General features: G+C 36.4%; 1 protein-coding gene across 1 annotated transcript in view; it reads right to left on the bottom strand.

Annotated features, from left to right (window-relative positions):
- BANK1 (B cell scaffold protein with ankyrin repeats 1) overlaps positions 1-19,121 on the bottom strand; it is a 315,422-nt gene that overhangs the window by 253,265 nt on the left and 43,036 nt on the right. The gene's annotated exons all lie outside the window — the stretch shown is intronic.

Here is a 19,121-nt window from a genome sequence, read left to right as displayed (position 1 = left end):
CAGAAAGGCCCTGGGAGCTCACTGGGTCCCCAGGCAGCCATTCCTCACTGGCGCCAAAGGGATCCATCAGGAAGATGGCCAGAGGAGCAGGGGGGTAAAACTCCACAGGGAGAAGGAATTCTCTAGCTGAACTTTGTAACAATTTGAACGGGGCAGGAAGCCTCCTGGCCAGAACTCAGGGGAGGGAGCGAATCTGGCAAAATCGTGGAACCAACCCAAATGCCCATCAATCAACGAGTGGATAAAGAAACTGTGTGAGACATATGTGTGTGTGTGTGTGTGTGTGTGTGTGTGTGTGTGTATATATGATGGAATACTACACAATCCTAAAAAGGAATACATTAACAGCATTTGCAGTGACCTGGATGAGATTGGAGACTGTTTCTAAGTGAAGTAACTCAGGAGTGGAAAATCAAACATCATATGTTCTCAATGATATGTGGGAGCTAAGCTGTGAGGAGACAAAGGCATAGGAATGATGCAATGGATTTGAGGGACCTGTAGGGGTGAGGGATAGAAGACTACAAATATGGTGCAGTGTATATTGCTTGGATGATGGGTGCACCAAAATCTCACAGATCACCACTAAAGAACTTACACATGTAACCAAATACCTCCTGTACCCCAATAACTTATGGAAAAATTAAAAATAGTAAAAAAAAAACTAAAAAAAGACAAAATACAAAAATAAAATAAATACCCCAAACTTCTCGTGAATATGAATAACAACTAACAACTACTGAACATTGACTATGTGCCAGTACTATTCTTAGTGCCTTACATATATTAACTCACTATATACATATATACACACACACACACACACACACACACACACACACACTCTGCCAACCCAAGAGGCAGGCAATAATATTATCCTCGTTATATGGATTTCTTTGAACAAATATTTACCAGTCAACTATGTACCAGGTGCTATTCAGGATGCAGAAGACATGGTGGTAAGCCTTCCTTCATAGGACTTGCAATCTAATGGGGGGAGGCAAACAATATATGAGTAAAATCTGGAGCGCAGCAGATGCTGACAGGGAGTGTGAGGAAAAGGGATGGGAGTTGCCATTTTTAATAAGGAAAATAAGGTTCTGAGCAATAAATGAACTCTTTCAAGGCCACACAGCTAGTTATTGCTGAAGTCAGGAGAATACCTAGCCAGTCAGACTTCAGAGAACCTTGATCACTGCTAGATATGGTTTGGCTCTGTGTTCCTACACAAATCTCATCTCGAATTGTAATCCCCAGGTGTTGAGGGAGGAATCTGGTGGAAGATAACTAGATCATGGGGGTGATTTCCCCCATGCTGTTCTCATGATAGTGAGTCAGTTCTCACAAGATCTGCTTGTTTAAAACTGTAGCACTTCCCCGGCCCTCTCTATCTCCTGCTGCCATGTAAGATATTCCTTGCTTCCCCTTCACCTTCCACCATGATTTTAAGTTTCCTGAGGCCTTCTTGTCCATGCAGAACTGTGAGCCATTTAACCTCTTTTCTTAAAAATTACCCAGTCTTGAGTGTTCTTTATAGCAGTGTGAAAACAGACTAATACACTACCCTATACTGTTTCCCAACCCACAGTTTTATCCATGCATACAGCAGCCAATTTATCACAGGAATTATCTGATGGAATCAAAAACACAAAATTTTCAGAGCTGTTAAAAACAACATGTACCTGCGATAGTGCTGAGAATGATGGTTTCCAGCTTCATCCATGTCCCTACAAAGGACATGAACTCATCATTTTGTATGGCTGCATAGTATTTCATGGTGTATATGTGCCACATTTTCTTAATCCAGTCTATCATTGTTGGACATTTGGGTTCGTTTCAAGTCTTTGCTATTGTGAATAGTGCTGCAATAAACATATGTGTGCCAAACACCACATGTTCTCACTCATAGGTGGGAATTGAACAATGAGAACGCATGGACACAGGAAGGGGAACATCATACACCGGAGCCTGTTGTGGGGCCGGGGGAGGGGGTAGGGATAGCATTAGGAGATATACCTAATGGTAAATGACGAGTTAACGGGTGCAGCACACCAACATGGCACATGTATACATATGTAACAAACCTGCACATTGTGCACATGTACCCTAAAACTTAAAGTATAATAAAAAAAAACACATATGGCCCAAAGCTCTAGTAAAAATGTCTAAGGCATTAATTCTTACCAGAGCATAAGATTATACCTTATTTGACATTGTATTGATGTTTTAGTTAGGATTGCTAATTTACATAGAAATGACAATTTATGAGTAAGTCAGTATGCTTATCAGTTCTTGTTTCTCACTGAATTATCTCACAAGGATGATTTACTTTATAAAGAATTCCCAGAGGCAGTTATATGTTGTCAATTGATTTTCACTGCTAGAGAAAACAATTACTTTTATTGTGTCAAATGTGTAATCCTTACCAATAGGTAATAATGATTCTTCTTGGTCTAAAATGGATTTGAAAAACACAGGTAAATATCTCAGTTGTTTTCCCTCAAGTAGCTTCAAATTCTTTACAGTTACCTAAGAGGTAGTACTTGAATTTTGACAGCAGGCTTTTTTTGGCATTTTTTCAGAATATTAATCAACATATTAATCTGACATATTTAGGAATATTTTCATAAAAATTCAGGGATGCTATATCTGAGGATTTTATTTTAACTTGTAAATTTAAAATATCTGACTGCTATATGTACATAAATAACTTGGTGATGTGGTATCTTTTTTAATTTTTTAATTTTTAACTTTTGTGGGTACATAGTAGGTACATATATTTACGGGGTATGTGAGCTATTTTGGCACACGCATGCAATACATGATAATCACATCATGGAACAGAATAGTATTTAGTTTCATATTTTCATATGACTAGGTAAAATGATTTTGAAACTGCTTGCTTCCATATAAAACAACCTTCTAAATAATATTTTAATTTCCTTTCACTTTCTCAGAAATATTATATATAAGTATATCCGATCCTCAGCTTAAAAAAAATTGTAGAAACTGAGTCTACTCACCTTTGAGACAGAAATAAGTTTCGTTTATCTCCCCATTTATTCAGTAGGGTATGTTAAACTGAAAAAGGATCCTTTCCAGTTAGGTCTAGGAAAATTTTCCTTGAGGATCACTCTATTGATAGATAAAGCCCTAAAAGAAACTTGTTTGGGGTTGGTGTAAAAGTAAGGTAATAGGTACTGAGTTTTGACTATGTCTCAAATGCCCTATGTAGAAATTTATATCCATAATCATATTTAATCCTCACACTCATCCCAAGGGATGCAACCATTATTTTCTGAGAAGAATTATGATTTTACTAAGAATTGAGTTTTTAAAAATCTAAATAAATTGTCATAAGTCACAAAGCTTCACTTAAACCCAGGTCTGTCTGACTCCAAACCCTCTGCTCTTGGTCACAAAGTCATACTTTGCACTGAGGTTTTGTAAAAGACCTTTGGCAGATCCACCTACATCTTGTCCTTCCTCAGCCTCACACAAGAGAAGTTCTAGCAAGTGGGCCTTGTCAGCAGATTTGCTTGTGTTCTGAGATAAGAAGGGCCCTCATGACCCACCTGGTTTGCTTCATGTGTGACTATGGTGTCCCACTGCAGCCATTCCAATCTTCTCACCAGTTCCTGAATGTAACCACAATCTTTCATTCCTTCATATAGGCTCTTCTGTTTTGCCTATTGTGCCTAACCCCATTTTTCCCTCTAATTACTTTACAACACTCACATCAATGGTTGCTTCTAGTGGAAGATCCTTCCTATCTCCCACTTAGCAATAGCTCTTTGGATGCACTGCACCTCATTAGAACTATTGTCACACTGCATTACATTATTTACATATTATTTACTTTCCTGTCCCTTTCATTAGATTGTGATATCTGGATGTCCATAATCAATAATCTTTGGATCTACCTCAAGTCCATGGATTAAAGGCCTGCCACATAGTAGAAGCTCAATAAAATCCAGTGATTTAGCTAAACCATTATTTAGTGGATAAGTAGCCAAGCCAAAGGGGAATACATGTATTCCAAAAGAATGTAATTATTCTTGTAGCCATATATTTATTTATTTATTTATTATTATTTTTTTTTATCACTTTATTTTTTTTTTATTTTTTTTTATTTATTTATTTATTTATTTATTTTTGATATGCTTGAATTCTTTTTTTTTCTTTTATTATTATTATTATTATTATCATTATTATACTTTAGGTTTTATGGTACATGTGCGCAATGTGCAGGTAAGTTACATATGTATACATGTGCCATGCTGGTGCGCTGCACCCACCAACTTGTCATCTAGCATTAGGTATATCTCCCAATGCTATCCCTCCCCCCTCCCCCCACCCCACAACAGTCCCCGAAGTGTGATGTTCCCCTTCCTGTGTCCATGTGTTCTCATTGTTCAATTCCCACCTATGAGTGAGAATATGCGGTGTTTGGTTTTTTGTTCTTGCGATAGTTTACTGAGAATGATGATTTCCAATTTCATCCATGTCCCTACAAAGGACGTGAACTCATCATTTTTTATGGCTGCATAGTATTCCATGGTGTATATGTGCCACATTTTCTTAATCCAGTCTATCATTGTTGGACATTTGGGTTGGTTCCAAGTCTTTGCTATTGTGAATAATGCCGCAATAAACATATGTGTGCATGTGTCTTTATAGCAGCCTGATTTATAGTCCTTTGGGTATATACCCAGTAATGGGATGGCTGGGTCGAATGGAATTTCTAGTTCTAGATCCCTGAGGAATCGCCACACTGACTTCCACAAGGGTTCAACTAGTTTACAGTCCCACCAACAGTGTAAAAGTGTTCCTATTTCTCCACATCCTCTCCAGCACCTGTTGTTTCCTGACTTTTTAATGATTGCCATTCTAACTGGTGTGAGATGGTATCTCATTGTGGTTTTGATTTGCATTTCTCTGATGGCCAGTGATGGTGAGCATTTTTTCATGTGTTTTTTGGCTGCATAAATGTCTTCTTTTGAGAAGTGTCTGTTCATGTCCTTCGCCCACTTTTTGATGGGGTTGTTTGTTTTTTTCTTGTAAATTTGTTGGAGTTCATTGTAGATTCTGGATATTAGCCCTTTGTCAGATGAGTAGGTTGCGAAAATTTTCTCCCATTTTGTAGGTTGCCTGTTCACTCTGATGGTAGTTTCCTTTGCTGTGCAGAAGCTCTTTAGTTTAATTAGATCCCATTTGTCAAGTTTGGCTTTTGTTGCCATTGCTTTTGGTGTTTTAGACATGAAGTCCTTGCCCATGCCTATGTCCTGAATGGTAATGCCTAGGTTTTCTTCTAGGGTTTTTATGGTTTTAGGTCTAACATTTAAGTCTTTAATCCATCTTGAATTGATTTTTGTATAAGGTGTAAGGAAGGGATCCAGTTTCAGCTTTCTACATATGGCTAGCCAGTTTTCCCAACACCATTTATTAAATAGGGAATCCTTTCCCCATTTCTTGTTTTTGTCAGGTTTGTCCAAGATCAGATACTTGTAGATATGTGGCATTATTTCTGACGGCTCTGTTCTGTTCCATTGATCTATATCTCTGTTTTGGTACCAGTACCATGCTGTTTTGGTTACTGTAGCCTTGTAGTATAGTTTGAAGTCAGGTAGTGTGATGCCTCCAGCTTTGTTCTTTTGGCTTAGGATTGACTTGGCGATGCGGGCTCTTTTTTGGTTCCATATGAACTTTAAAGTAGTTTTTTCCAATTCTGTGAAGAAAGTCATTGGTAGCTTGATGGGGATGGCATTGAATCTGTAAATTACCTTGGGAAGGATGGCCATTTTCATGATATTGATTCTTCCTACCCATGAGCATGGAATGTTCTTCCATTTGTTTGTATCCTCTTTTATTTCCTTGAGCAGTGGTTTGTAGTTCTCCTTGAAGAGGTCTTTCACATCCCTTGTAAGTTGGATTCCTAGGTATTTTATTCTCTTTGAAGCAATTGTGAATGGGAGTTCACTCATGATTTGGCTCTCTGTTTGTCTGTTATTGATGTATAAGAATGCTTGTGATTTTTGTACATTGATGTTGTATCCTGAGACTTTGCTGAAGTTGCTTATCAGCTTAAGGAGATTTTGGGCTGAGACAATGGGGTTTTCTAGATATACCATCATGTCATCTGCAAACAAGGACAATTTGACTTCCTCTTTTCCTAACTGAATACCCTTGATTTCCTTCTCCTGCCTAATTGCCCTGGCCAGAACTTCCAACACTATGTTGAATCCTCCCTAACTCATTTTATGAGGCCAGCATCATCCTGATACCAAAGCCTGGCAGAGACACAACCAAAAAAGAGAATTTTAGACCAATATCCTTGATGAACATTGATGCAAAAATCCTCAATAAGATACTGGCAAACAGAATCCAGCAGCACATCAAAAAGCTTATCCACCATGATCAAGTGGGCTTCATCCCTGGGATGCAAGGCTGGTTCAATATACGCAAATCAATAAATGTAATCCAGCATATAAACAGAATCAAAGACAAAAACCACATGATTATCTCAACAGATGCAGAAAAGGCCTTTGACAAAATTCAACAACCCTTCATGCTAAAAACTCTCAATAAATTAGGAATTGATGGGACGTATCTCAAAATAATAAGAGCTATTTATGACAAACCCACAGCCAATATCGTACTGAATGGGCAAAAACTGGAAGCATTCCCTTTGAAAACTGGCACAAGACAGGGATGCCCTCTCTCGCCACTTCTATTTATTTATTTTCATTTTTATTTTTTTTTGAGACCGAGTCTTGCCCTGTCACCCAGGCTGGAGTGCAATGGCGTGATACCAGCTCACTTCAACCTCCACCTCCCAGATTCTAGCGGTTCTCCTGCCTTAGCCTCCCGAGTAGCTGGGATTACAGGTGCGTGCCAGCATGCCCAGCTAATCTTTTTTTTTGTATCTTTAGTAGAGACGGGGGTTTCACCTTGTTGGCCAGGCTGGTCTTGAACTCCTGACCTCGTGATCCACCTGCCTCGGCCTCCCAAAGTGCTGGGATTACAGGCATGAGCCACCACACCTGGCCGTAGCCATATATTTAAAAGAAAATTATGCAAAGACAATATACTAGACACAGAAAATATGAATTTTCTGGTTTACGGAAGAAGCATCACTAATATCTAAGTGGGTTCCAGGGTTATGGGAAAGCATTCCTAACATTTGAATATAATAATAAAGGAAAAAACGATAAAATGTGTAATACTAATGTTTCAATTAATAATATGAAAATACATCCCAGAGATCAAAAGGATAATATGAAGAAAGTGTCTGAATGCATTTTGATCAGAGTAATTTGGTATGATTAATATGCTCTTGAAGAAGGCACTATGGGGCACCATTTTACGTCACTGAATCAAGATTAATATAGTGGAATATTTATCAAAAAAGTACAAAATAGGGAAGTAATATTGATAAGGAAAAGTGAAACTAAACCTTACTATAATGAGACCAAAGAGGAAAGTAGGTGTACTAAGAAGATGGTACATTAAAAAAGTGGACAGTTTTTTGTTTGAAATTTTGAAATGTAAAGCCTAAAATGAAATACATTTTTTTGTGTGAAAAAGAAAATGTTTCCAACAGAAAATTCAGAAAATCATTTACTTTAAAAGTTTTAAATTTTCTAAGTATTACTATACTGTTCCAGACAGAAAAACTTTCTAAAGCTCATTTAGCATGGAAGATAACTGAAATTGGATTCAAATAAAATAAATTGCAAGTTTATATGTGTAAATCAAGAAATGATGTCTAAGACATTAAATATGTTAAATTGTGACACTCTTGTGAAACCTAGAATGCAGAGGTGCCAAATAAAAGCTGAGAATCTCTCATGACTGAAAATATAGGTGATGAAGAAAGGGAAAATTCACCACCTGTGACAGCATTAGCTCAGCTGTCCATGTGCCCGGGTTTTTATATTTCAAGATGACAATATTACCACCTCAGATTTCATCCTAGACTCTGAAATATAAAAACCTGAACACATAGATCAGACTTGAGTATGTATATATCTAAGAAATTAGAAATGATCTAGTTCTCTGCGAGTAGCCTAAAAATTATTTTTTCAAAGTCAAACCAAAATTTGTTCAAGAGTGTAGTTATTTGAAATGGGGATACTAGAAGTATTTGGTCCACATTCCAGCTCTGTTATTTTCTAGTTGCCTTCTCTGTTTGTGTTTTTACTTAAAAATGAGAATAGTACTAGTAACTGCACCTAATATTTTTGTGACAATTAAACTTTAAAATCTGTAGAAAGTTCTTATATTGGTGCTTGGCTCATATAAATTTATTAATGAATGTTAAAAATTAATTTTTAAATGGAAGGAATAAAGGAATTGATCAATCATGAACAAATAATGGAAGAGAAATCATATACTCTCTTGTCTAAGTGCTACTGCCATTTGGCTTAGAACTTTGGAAAGGAGAAGCCAGTGTTCTGACTGAACATGGGTTCTACCAGATTCTTCCCCACTTCTGGACCACGGGTCTTGCCCAAAGAATGCAAGGTGTCAGAATTTCAATTTCACAATCTGTCAAATAACAATGTTTGAGGAGATATTATTTGAGACCACTTTTAATGCTATAACTGGTTTAATTTATTTATAAGAAAGGTTTTTTAAAATTCTTCATATGAAGTACCAGAAAATTCTTCATATACATTTATAACTTCTTCTGTTTTTCACAATAATTCATCTGTGAGTAGCTTATCTATAAAACTTTTGCTCCTCCCTACATCAACATATTGAACAATTCTGTGTAATTAAGACTATTACCATTAGAATCTATTCTTTCATTATTTTGAATTATTCATTCCAAACTGGAATCATTCATTGGAGTTCACTGTTGATTTCCATGAGATTTTCATTTCTCATGGAATAGTTGTCAATATATCATTTCTGGGCCAAAGGCAAAATTTGAAATCTTGGCCTATCATTTCAGATTTTGTTTAATTTAAAAAAAGATATTCACATATTCATTTAAGTTTAGTCCTATACTTATAATTTATGCCTTGCTTTTTCCTCTAACATATTATGATTCTCTCAACTTTTAAATAGTTTATATTCTGCACAATCAGAATTATATATGGAATGAAATATGCCAAAATGTTAACAGTGATTGCCTCTGGGTATTGTCATTCTAAGTGACATTTTCTTCCTGCTTCTTTTATGTTCTCTGTACTACTCAGATTTTTTTTTTACAATGAGTATGTATTATTTTTATAATTAGAAAAATAAAAAGCTTTTAAATATATACATGTTTTAATTTTAGGCTGGGCACGGTGGCTCATGACTGTAATCTCAGCACTTTTGGGAGGTTGAGGCAGGTGGATCACGTAGGCCAGGAGTTTGAGACCAGCCTGGCCAATATGGTGAAACCCTTTCTCTACTAGAAATAAAAAAATTAGCCGGGTGTGATGGCGCATGCCTGTAGTCCTAGCTACTTGGGAGGCTGAGGTATAAGAATTGGTTGAACCTGCAAGGTAGAATTTAGAGTGAGCTGAGATCGCACCACTGCATTCTAGAGTGAGACCCTCACTCAAAATATGCCAAGACCAGATCGGTGGGGGAGACCCTAACCTAGCGGTGCTAGAGGAGTTAAAGACACACACACAGAAATACAGAGGTGTGAAGTGGGAAATCAGGGGTCTCACAGCCTTCAGAGCTGAGAGCCTCGAACAGAGATTTACCCATGTATTTATTAACAGCAAGCCAGTGATGAGCATTGTTTCTATAGATTATAGATTAACTAAAAGTATTCCTTATGGGAAACAAAAGGATGGGCTGAAATAAAGGGATGGGCTCAGGCTAGTTATCTGCAGCAGGAGCATGTCCTTAAGGCACAATAATGCCTTTAAGTGGTTTTCCTTCCTGGGTGGGCCAGGTGCTTCTTGCCCTCATTCTGGTAAACCCACAACCTTCAGCGTGTGCGTCATGGTCATCATGAACATGTCACAGTGCTTCAGAAATTTTGTTTATGGCCAGTTTTGGCACCAGTTTATGGCCAGATTTTGGGGGCCTGTTCCCAACAAAAATACATATTTTTTTCTTTAAATTTAAAAATTATTGTCCATAATTCAAAGTCAGGCATCATATATTTATTGAGATTAAATACACTATAAAATTAAATATTTGAAATTATATATTAGCTATCTTGGAAAGAATATGGAAAAAAAGCAATTGTATATCTCCTTTGTCCTAGTTTCTAAAAAGCTATGAAAGCCTAAGAAACAATTACACATTAGATATAAATCACACTTTCTCATATTCCAAAAGAAGTTCAAGAGTTGTAAAGAATTTGGCCAGTTGAATAAAAAGGTTATTATTGTATATGGTGCTGGTCATTGTGAATAATGAAGCAATGATTCAGACAAATCCTCCCTGCTTAAGAATTGAAGGGATGATAGAGCATTTATTAGGGGATAAGGTAGCATAATAACGGGGCTGAAAAATACAGGTTCTCAATTTCCATAATGTTAGTCAAAGTGAATTCCTGCAAAAGTACTTGAATAAAAAGTAATGTTGAATAAGAGTTAAGCTTCCTCATATGGGAAGCTATTAAATGGATTGACGAACATTACTTACCTCCCTAGAAATACATTTTGTAGCATTATGATACTACTAACAGTCAAAAAAATACACGTATGAGATGAGCTTTAGAGGAGCACTTGTGATGATTTCCATATATCTTAATATTTCTCTTACAATCAAAAGGAAATAATAATTGCCTAGTAAAGAGTACGACCATAAACATTTAATGAATATAGTTCCTGAAAAAAAAATGTAATTTCAACCCTTCTATTATGCAACTTATAAAATGGGATATTAAAAATTTCAGCTCTCTCAACATATGAGAATATTAAGACACTAGTAAAAGTAATTTGAAATCACTTATGAAAACTTAAGGTTAAAAATACATATCCTTCAATAAATGAGTGTAAGTGAATTCTCATTTGGTGATATCATAAAATGTCTGACTTTTAAAATCTTTATTTTTTAATTTAGTTTAAACTACCTATTGTGTTTCTCAGTCAAGAATAAAGTTAAAATATGTAAGTTTCTCACTCTATTCCTGTGTGAAATATAAAAATATGGCAAAACAGTGTCAGATACATCATCTTGAATCAAGCTGTTAACTAATCTCATATGATCCTATACCTTAACTTCCAGCATAAATATGTGTGAACAAGAAAATGTTACTGATGTTAAGAAAATAAAGTTTAAAGTGTCTGTCTTGAAAAATAATTATTGAGGTTACCAAGTGGCTGGTCACCAGCTAAGGGAGAGCATATGTTCAAGTCAAACACAGCTCAAAGGTATAATCTCCCTCCAATGGCTCAATCATCACATAAGGGTAGATTTCTTTGGACCTTGAATTACAGGTAGACTTCAGGATACCAACTGTCTTGGCATAGATTTCAGAACTAAATATTTTATAATAAGAGGCAGTAAAATTTTGTTTTTTCCTGGGCTCTGTACATAGTTTCTGCCCCTTAACACTAGAGTCAATTTTCAGAAAAGCCTTGGAATCATGCTGTTTATGCAGCAGATGATCATTTCCCATGTGGAATTGAAATGTGAAAAAAAAAATCAGCTTTTAGCAAAGATAAAGAGGAAATCATCTAAAGAAAGGTAAGATTTTTGGAAAGCAAAGAATAACATAAGCTAACTTCTAAGTTGTTAATAATACGATGATCCTGAGTAATATGAAACAGTGTAGCTTAGTTTTTGATTCAAAAAAGGAGGCAGTAGAACTCAGAAATAGGGTGTATACATTCATAATATGAATATGTTTAAAAGCTACCCAGAGGCCGGGCATGATGGTTCATGCCTGTAATCCCACCACTTTGGAAGGCCGAGGTGGGTGGATCACTTGAAGCCAGCGGTTCAAAACCAGTCTGTGCAACATGATGAAACCCCATGTCTACTAAAAATCCAAAAAAATTAGCCGGGCATAGCACACACCTGTAATCCCAGCTACTCCGGAGGCTGAGGCACAAGAATCATTTGAACTCTGAAGGTGGAGGTTGCAGTTAGCCCAGGTCCCACCACTGCACTCCAGCCTGGGTGACAGAGCAAGACCCTGTCTCAACAAAGAAAAGAAAAAGAAGAGAGAGGAGAGGGAGAGGGAGAGAGGAGAGGGAAAAGGAGAGAGAGAAAGGGGAGAGGGAGAGGAAGAGGGAGAGGGAGAGGAGAAAAGCTATCCAGAGTCGTATACAGAATGCTTTTACCAACACAGCTAAAAATATCCTGATCAAATGTCTTTATCTTATTTTATTAGCAATAAACAAATCATAATTACATTCTGCTGCCTAGGACTAATAAATTTTTACTAATCATTTTGTTGTTTGAGTTTCATTCTTCAATATACATGAGAATTACCAAACATGACATTTTAAAAAACGAAATGAAAGAATTAAAAATAGAATTTAAAAAGATAAATTGATTAACATATAAAAAGCTTCTTCAAAGAGAAATTGAATATGTACCATACATTGAGGGAAAAATCCTTGAAACCTTAGTCCTTACAGTCTCAGAAATAATTTGAGCGACTTTATTAAATCATGCAAGCCAGAGAAACTCTTTGGGACAAAATAAAACCCTTGTGTAAAGTATCAGATACCTGAACTCAATTTATAATTCAGACTTTTTGAGTAATATTCTTTTCCAACAATCCATCACTTTAATTGGAATTCTGAAGTTATAATCAACTATTAGTTTCTTAGAGAAAGAAAAAAAGTCAGTATTCAATCCCTGAATCTTAAAGTTGGCAGCTAATAATTTTTCAAACCTTAATAAATTCTAGAAGCACAAAAACTGTTGTACCGGTCTTAGTCCTAAATATACTAAATTATCATTACACATTTACTGATAGAATTGATTATTGTCTAAATTTGTGAACAATCAAAGTAAGTGTTTTAAATCCTGCTAATTTAAAAAAAATTGTACATAATATTTGATTATGAGAGGCCTTGCCTGCTACTTTAAGGTATTTTGACTTTATTCCATAGGTGACGTAGAGCCCCATAATTTAGCGTGTGTTTTAGAAAAGTAGGGAGGAAAAAAGCCACCAGCTGGGAGGTTCTAGTAGTAGACTGTGAAATGGAAGATAAAGATCTAGGCCAATAGATGAGAAATGGGCACGGAGTTACAGTTCTAAGCCACAGAAATTAATTGAATGTAGAAGATGGGGAAAGCTCTGGGATAGTGCCAAGCTGATGGCTTTGGATTACTTTATTTTGAAATAATAATTCACTCTTTCTTTTAAACCTCTTGATTTTAATAGTGTTGAAGAGTACAGAGCAATTATTTTGTAGAATCTTCCTTGATTCCACAAAAATCTCCCAGTTTGATTTGTCTGATATTTCCTCATGATTAGATTGAGGTTATGTATTCTTGACAAGAATCCCACAGTAAACCTTTCATCAAGAGGTTTCAATAAAGAGAAAAACCAAACTGTACCAGAAACATTTATAAATCTGTTTCTTATAAACACAATCCTTAAAAACACAATTTGTCCTTTCTAGGTTTGTGGGGTTTTTTTGAGGTTGAGAATGCTGAAATATTTTTAAAATGAAATTTTTTTGTTTTTGTTTCTGTTTGTTTGTTTTGTTTGAGACAGAGTCTTGCCCTGTCGCCCAGGTTGGAGTGCAGTGGCACCATGTGGGCTCACTGCAGCCTCCACCTCCCAGGTTTAAGTGATTCACCTACTTCAGCCTCCTGAGTAGCTGGGATTATGGGTGTGCACCACCATGCCCAGCTAATTTTTGTATGTTCAATACAGACTGTGTTTCACCATGTTGGCCAGCCTGGTCTCGACTCCTGACCTCAAGTGATCTGCCTGCCTCAGCCTCCCAAAAGTGCTTGGATTACAGGCGTGAGCCACCTGTGCCAGGCATAAAAGAAAGTTAACAACATTCCATTTGTAGAACAGCTATAAGGAGAAGAAAAGAAATGGTAAAAAAAAATAGTTACAGAGAATATTGAATGTAACAAGAGTCATAAGTATGCAATAATCAAAATTAATAGAATAAGATGAGGAAAATATTTTTCAAGCAGAAATGATCTGAGATGAATTTATTAATAGAGCAACTTTTCAACTGACTTTGAAGGATGGTTGAGATTTCAACTGAAAATATGTGGAAGGATACTCCAGATGAAGAGAAAAGTGAAAGAACAATGGAGTGAAGGCAAAAATGGAAAGGCTGTGTTTGTTCAATGGTGAATGATACAATTACCCTAGTATACAGTATGTGTCTACACTAATGCTGGTGACAGAAATGGCCTGGACACCCATGCTGGAGCCATACCTTCAAAGAGCTGAAAGACCATGCAAAAAGGAAGGACTTCATTTGAAAGGCTATGACATCTCATTGACCAGTTCTAGGAAGGTCCAGTGAGTCAGAGTTCTTAAGCAATACACAGCACAGACAGAAAGAAAGGAAAACAATGCTTCTGCATAGTTTGTTTCCGTTCTGTTGTTTGTTTTGTTTTGCCTTTCCAATAATTCTACTGTTACATTACTATTCATTTTGTCCTTCTTTTAAAAAGTGTAAAATAAAGCTAAAAATTTGAAATCCTTGGTTTGGTAACAGAAAAACAAAATGGAAATGTTAAGGTTCTTCAAGAAAGAGAAGTTTTTCCTGTTAATGGACAATGAAGAAAATATGAGAAAATAAGCCATGGAGAGAGCTGTTGGTAAAGGGTAGCTCAGGGGTTGCAAGCAAACCAGCATGCCTTGTCCACAAGTGACCGGGGCAGAGTCGAGAACAAAGAACAAGGGAGGACAGAGGCCTTGGAGAGGTGCCAGGATCCTGAAAACCAGAAGGATTCAAGTACATGTTGGTGATACTCAGAAATGGCAATTGATTTTACAACAATTTCAGATCAGCTTATTTATATCACGTATAAACAATGCTGTATGAAGCCTATAAATGTGGAAAGACTAGAGAAGCAAACTAGGTAAAACACCAAAACTAACAAATAGAAGACAGAAAAAGGAAGGAATGTCATACAAATGATTATAAAACACACAGAAAAGAGGAAATACATCTGGATTTGTGTTATTCCCAATTTGGGAATTAAGAAGACAGGAAATTTGGTTTTCTTAATTCCTTTAAAGGAAATAAAATACTAGGAGAAAATATAAATTACTGTATCTTTAAAAAAATTTTTAATGTTAAAAACTTTTCTCTGGAGCCTTGATTAATTATAAAATAGCTTTCTATTTCTTAAAATTTCCTCTGATTTTTCTTTGTCTTATATTAATATATTAGAACATTTAATTACTTCCATGACTTTCCTGGCATTGTTATTATTCTCTTTTTCATAGCCTGTTTCTGAATAATAAGTTTCCCTTATTCTTTGTATAATTTCTTTATGGAATGAGGAAAAGTAGAAAAGGGACAGTAAAATCTGAATTCCACACTTTGTCCTATTTCACCCATTTTTTTGTACTGATATCAATTTAAATACGAGGCTTTATGTTTTCAACATGAATGGCAACATAAACATAAAATAATTTAGCAGAGCACTTAAGCAAATTTATCACTGCATAGACTACAGCAAATAGAACCAATTTCTTCAAAGGACACAACCCACATATAAAAGTTATTTTATGCAGTTTGGAGATGCATTTGTAGACTTGGAAATACAACTATATGTTTCTGGTTGCATTCTTGTACCTCAGACAAAAATACACTATATTTGAACACCCTTTTCCAAATAAGATGGTTATATTTTCCAATTGGCACATCTAAGTTACTCTAAGAAATCAGAGTCCAAAATCAATGTGGGCAGATGAGAGATAATAGTGTCTCCAAAATGGTGCTGTGTTGTCTATAAGGTGTGAGTTTTTCCTCTTATCAAGTATGAATAGAAATATAATTTGAAGACATAGCAGAATACCACTTTCATATCCACCTAAAAATACTCATCATAAAACAAAACAACTGAAACAACAAAAAGGTATATATCAAATATTTTTACATAATAGTGACATTATAGTTCAAGTGGCCAAAACAACATGAGTTCTTCGAATAAATAGAAATTATGGGTGTGGGGAGCCATCTAAAATTTTACTAAGAATCTTCAGGGAGAAAAGTAGCATACACTTACTTGTGCTTTATTGTGATTTAAAAAAATAATTTTCCTATTGTAACACTTTTTTCTTTTCACTCAAAAAAGTTTAATGTACTTGAGGAATACTAAAAAGACAGAGAGAAAAAGAGATCATAAGAAACTTGAAAACTTCCAGTTTGAACATTATGGTGTACTGTGAATATTTCCCCTTTTTATTCTTGGAAATCATCCCAACACATAGACAATGAGGAAATATTATGCAAATGTCCTATTTAGAGGAAATAGGAAACAGTGAAATCCTAGACCCAAATTCAATGAACTGTTTCCTAAAACAGTGACGATACAGCATAAGGGTGTACAGGAGGAAACAGAGAAAAGACACTTTGAAGAAACAGTCCAGAAGCTGCAGATTTTAAAAAACAGCCAGCAAACATACTTCCTATAAGGTTAAGGGTACATTGTAGATATGAGGCAACAATTTGAGGGAGAAGCATCTATGGAAGCAGTTTGGTTCTAAAAAGCAGACAAAGTGAGGCTAAATTAAGAACTATACAGAAAAATCATATTACAGAAAGCAGTCTACATCTGTGGAAGCAGAGAAGTACAGTCTTTTATTGTAAAATAACAACAACAATAACAAAACAGAACAAACAACAAAACCCACTCTATCTCCATTGGCCAGACCAAAAAAAACTCACTTTTCTCAGTGACACATAAGAAAACCTGAGGCCAGGTGCAGTGGCTCACACCTGTAGTCCCAGCACTTTGGGCGGTTGAGGTGGGTGGATCACCTGAGGTCGGGAGTTCAAGATCAGCCTGACCAACATGGAGAAACCCCATCTCTACTAAAAATACAAAATTAGCCAGGTGTGGTGGCACATGCCTGTAATCCCAGCTACTTCAGGAGGCTGAGGCAGGAGAATTGCTTGAACCTGGGAGGCGGAGGTTGCAGTGAGCCGAGATCATGCCATTGCACTCCAGCCTGGGCAACAAGAGCAAAACTGTATCTCAAAAAAAAAGAAAGAAAACCTGAACAAGCATAGAATCTATATAGAGATACTAAAAGAGAAAAAGTGAGAAAGGGAAGGAGAGAGGGAGGGAAGGATGGGAGGAAGGGAGGGAAAAAGAAAGCAAGGAAGGAAGGGAGGGAGGGAGGAAAAGAGGAAAGGAGAAAACCAATGGAGATGGGGAGCAAAAACTAAACACATGTTACTATAAACAAAGTTGAAAATTGTAACCAAACATTTCACCATGAATTTTTAAAATGTAATGAATAGAAATCACCTTTTGAAAGCAATTATATAGTGCAGATATGCAAGAAGTTAGAGAGAGGTGAGTGAATTAAGAACAAGAGGTGAATTTTGTTATAGGTGCTCAACCAAATGGTACAATGAAAAAAAGTAAAAGTACTATGAAAATGAAAGAGATTGGAAGTAATACAGAGAAAGAGAAAATCATGAAAGTATAAAATGGTAGCAAAAGTTAAGTGAAAATGCAAACTAAGTTAATTAGATATTAATAGAGTCAAAGGGATTAGAGAGAAATTGTAGAGTGCACTGCAGATTGAAGAAATCCAAAATACATAAAAAAGGAGTCCCTGAAAAATAAACCATAAACATAAAGAATTAAGAAATTCTTCATGAAATAAAAGAAGACTTGACTCTACATTTTGGGAAAAAGACACAAACAGAAATAAGAAAGCATGTCCCTGGGAAAAATAATCCAGAATAGTCAGCACTAAAATATTCTAGTAAAGTCACTAAACTTCAACTATCAATGAAGAATCCTTTAGTCAGCTAGGCAAATAAAAATTCTGTAAATTCTGCAATGCTAGAGACAGAAGAGCACGAGCAATACTGTCCTCAGACAAACTCTACCTTCAGTGTAAGACAAGAGACAAACTCTTTTAAACATTCAGGAATTCAGAAACATTGCTTCCAAGGGACCTTCCTCAGGAATGATTAGAAGTGACCTTCAGCCAACCAAGGGATTATTAAAATCACAATAACAAAGGAAACTGTCGACAATGGAAGCCCTGTTAGTAGATCTTCACCCGGTGGAGCCTTCAGAGGATCTTAGCTCTGGACAGCTTGACTGCATCCTCATGACAAATCCTGCTCCAGAACCTCCCAGCTAAACCTCTCTAGATTCCTGAATCATAGAAACTGATATAACCATTATGTATTAAGTTGCTAAAATTTACAGAAACTTGTTATGCAACAATAGACAACTAAGACAATGCTTTAATCACACCTGTAATCCCAGCACTTTAGGAGGCCAAGGTGGGCTGATCACTTGAGGTTAGGAGTTCGAGACCAGCCTGGCCAACATGGTAAAACCTCATCTCCACTAAAAATACAAAAATTAGCCAGGCATGGTGGTGCGTGTCTGTAATATCAGCTACTCAGGAGGCTGAGGCACGAGAATTGCTTTAGCCTGGGAGGCAGAGGTTGCCATGAACCAAGTTCATGCCACTGCACTCCAGCCTGGATGACAGAGCGAGACTCTGTCTCAAAACAAAACAAAACAAACAAACAAAAAAAAACCATTGAATTTGAAGAGGTTACAATACTGGAAAATAAGAAGGAATTTCGGTAAGAAGAAAGTTGCTTTCCACCAAGGAAGAAGTATAGTGAGAAAAGCTTCCAGCGAACCATTTGGGGTTGATATAGGTTCCCTGGATTTACAGAACTCCAACACTTGTGCTGGATCCAGGTTTGGAAATTACTAAAGGCAACAGACTGTGGCTGTACTGCTGCTCTGAGGGCAGGATGGTGATAGCTACTCTGGGAATGGCTTGTATGCCCAGAATTTGTCCGGAAAAAGATAAATGAAGATAAAGGAAGGTTTATCTTCAGATAGATGTGGACAAGGTAGGAGAAACACCAAGCCAGGAGATATCTCAGTGCCATTTTCATCATGAGAGACACATGAAGGAGCCATAGAACTCAACAGTAAGAATCTATATGCATTAGACACCCACAGCTATGATCTTAGAGAAGAGGGACTATTTGACTCATTAA

Source organism: Pongo pygmaeus, chromosome 3 (assembly GCF_028885625.2).
Source record: "Pongo pygmaeus isolate AG05252 chromosome 3, NHGRI_mPonPyg2-v2.0_pri, whole genome shotgun sequence".
NCBI lineage: Eukaryota > Metazoa > Chordata > Mammalia > Primates > Hominidae > Pongo > Pongo pygmaeus.
Note: the sequence above shows the minus strand (reverse complement) of the source record. Positions and strands in the feature narration are given on the sequence as shown.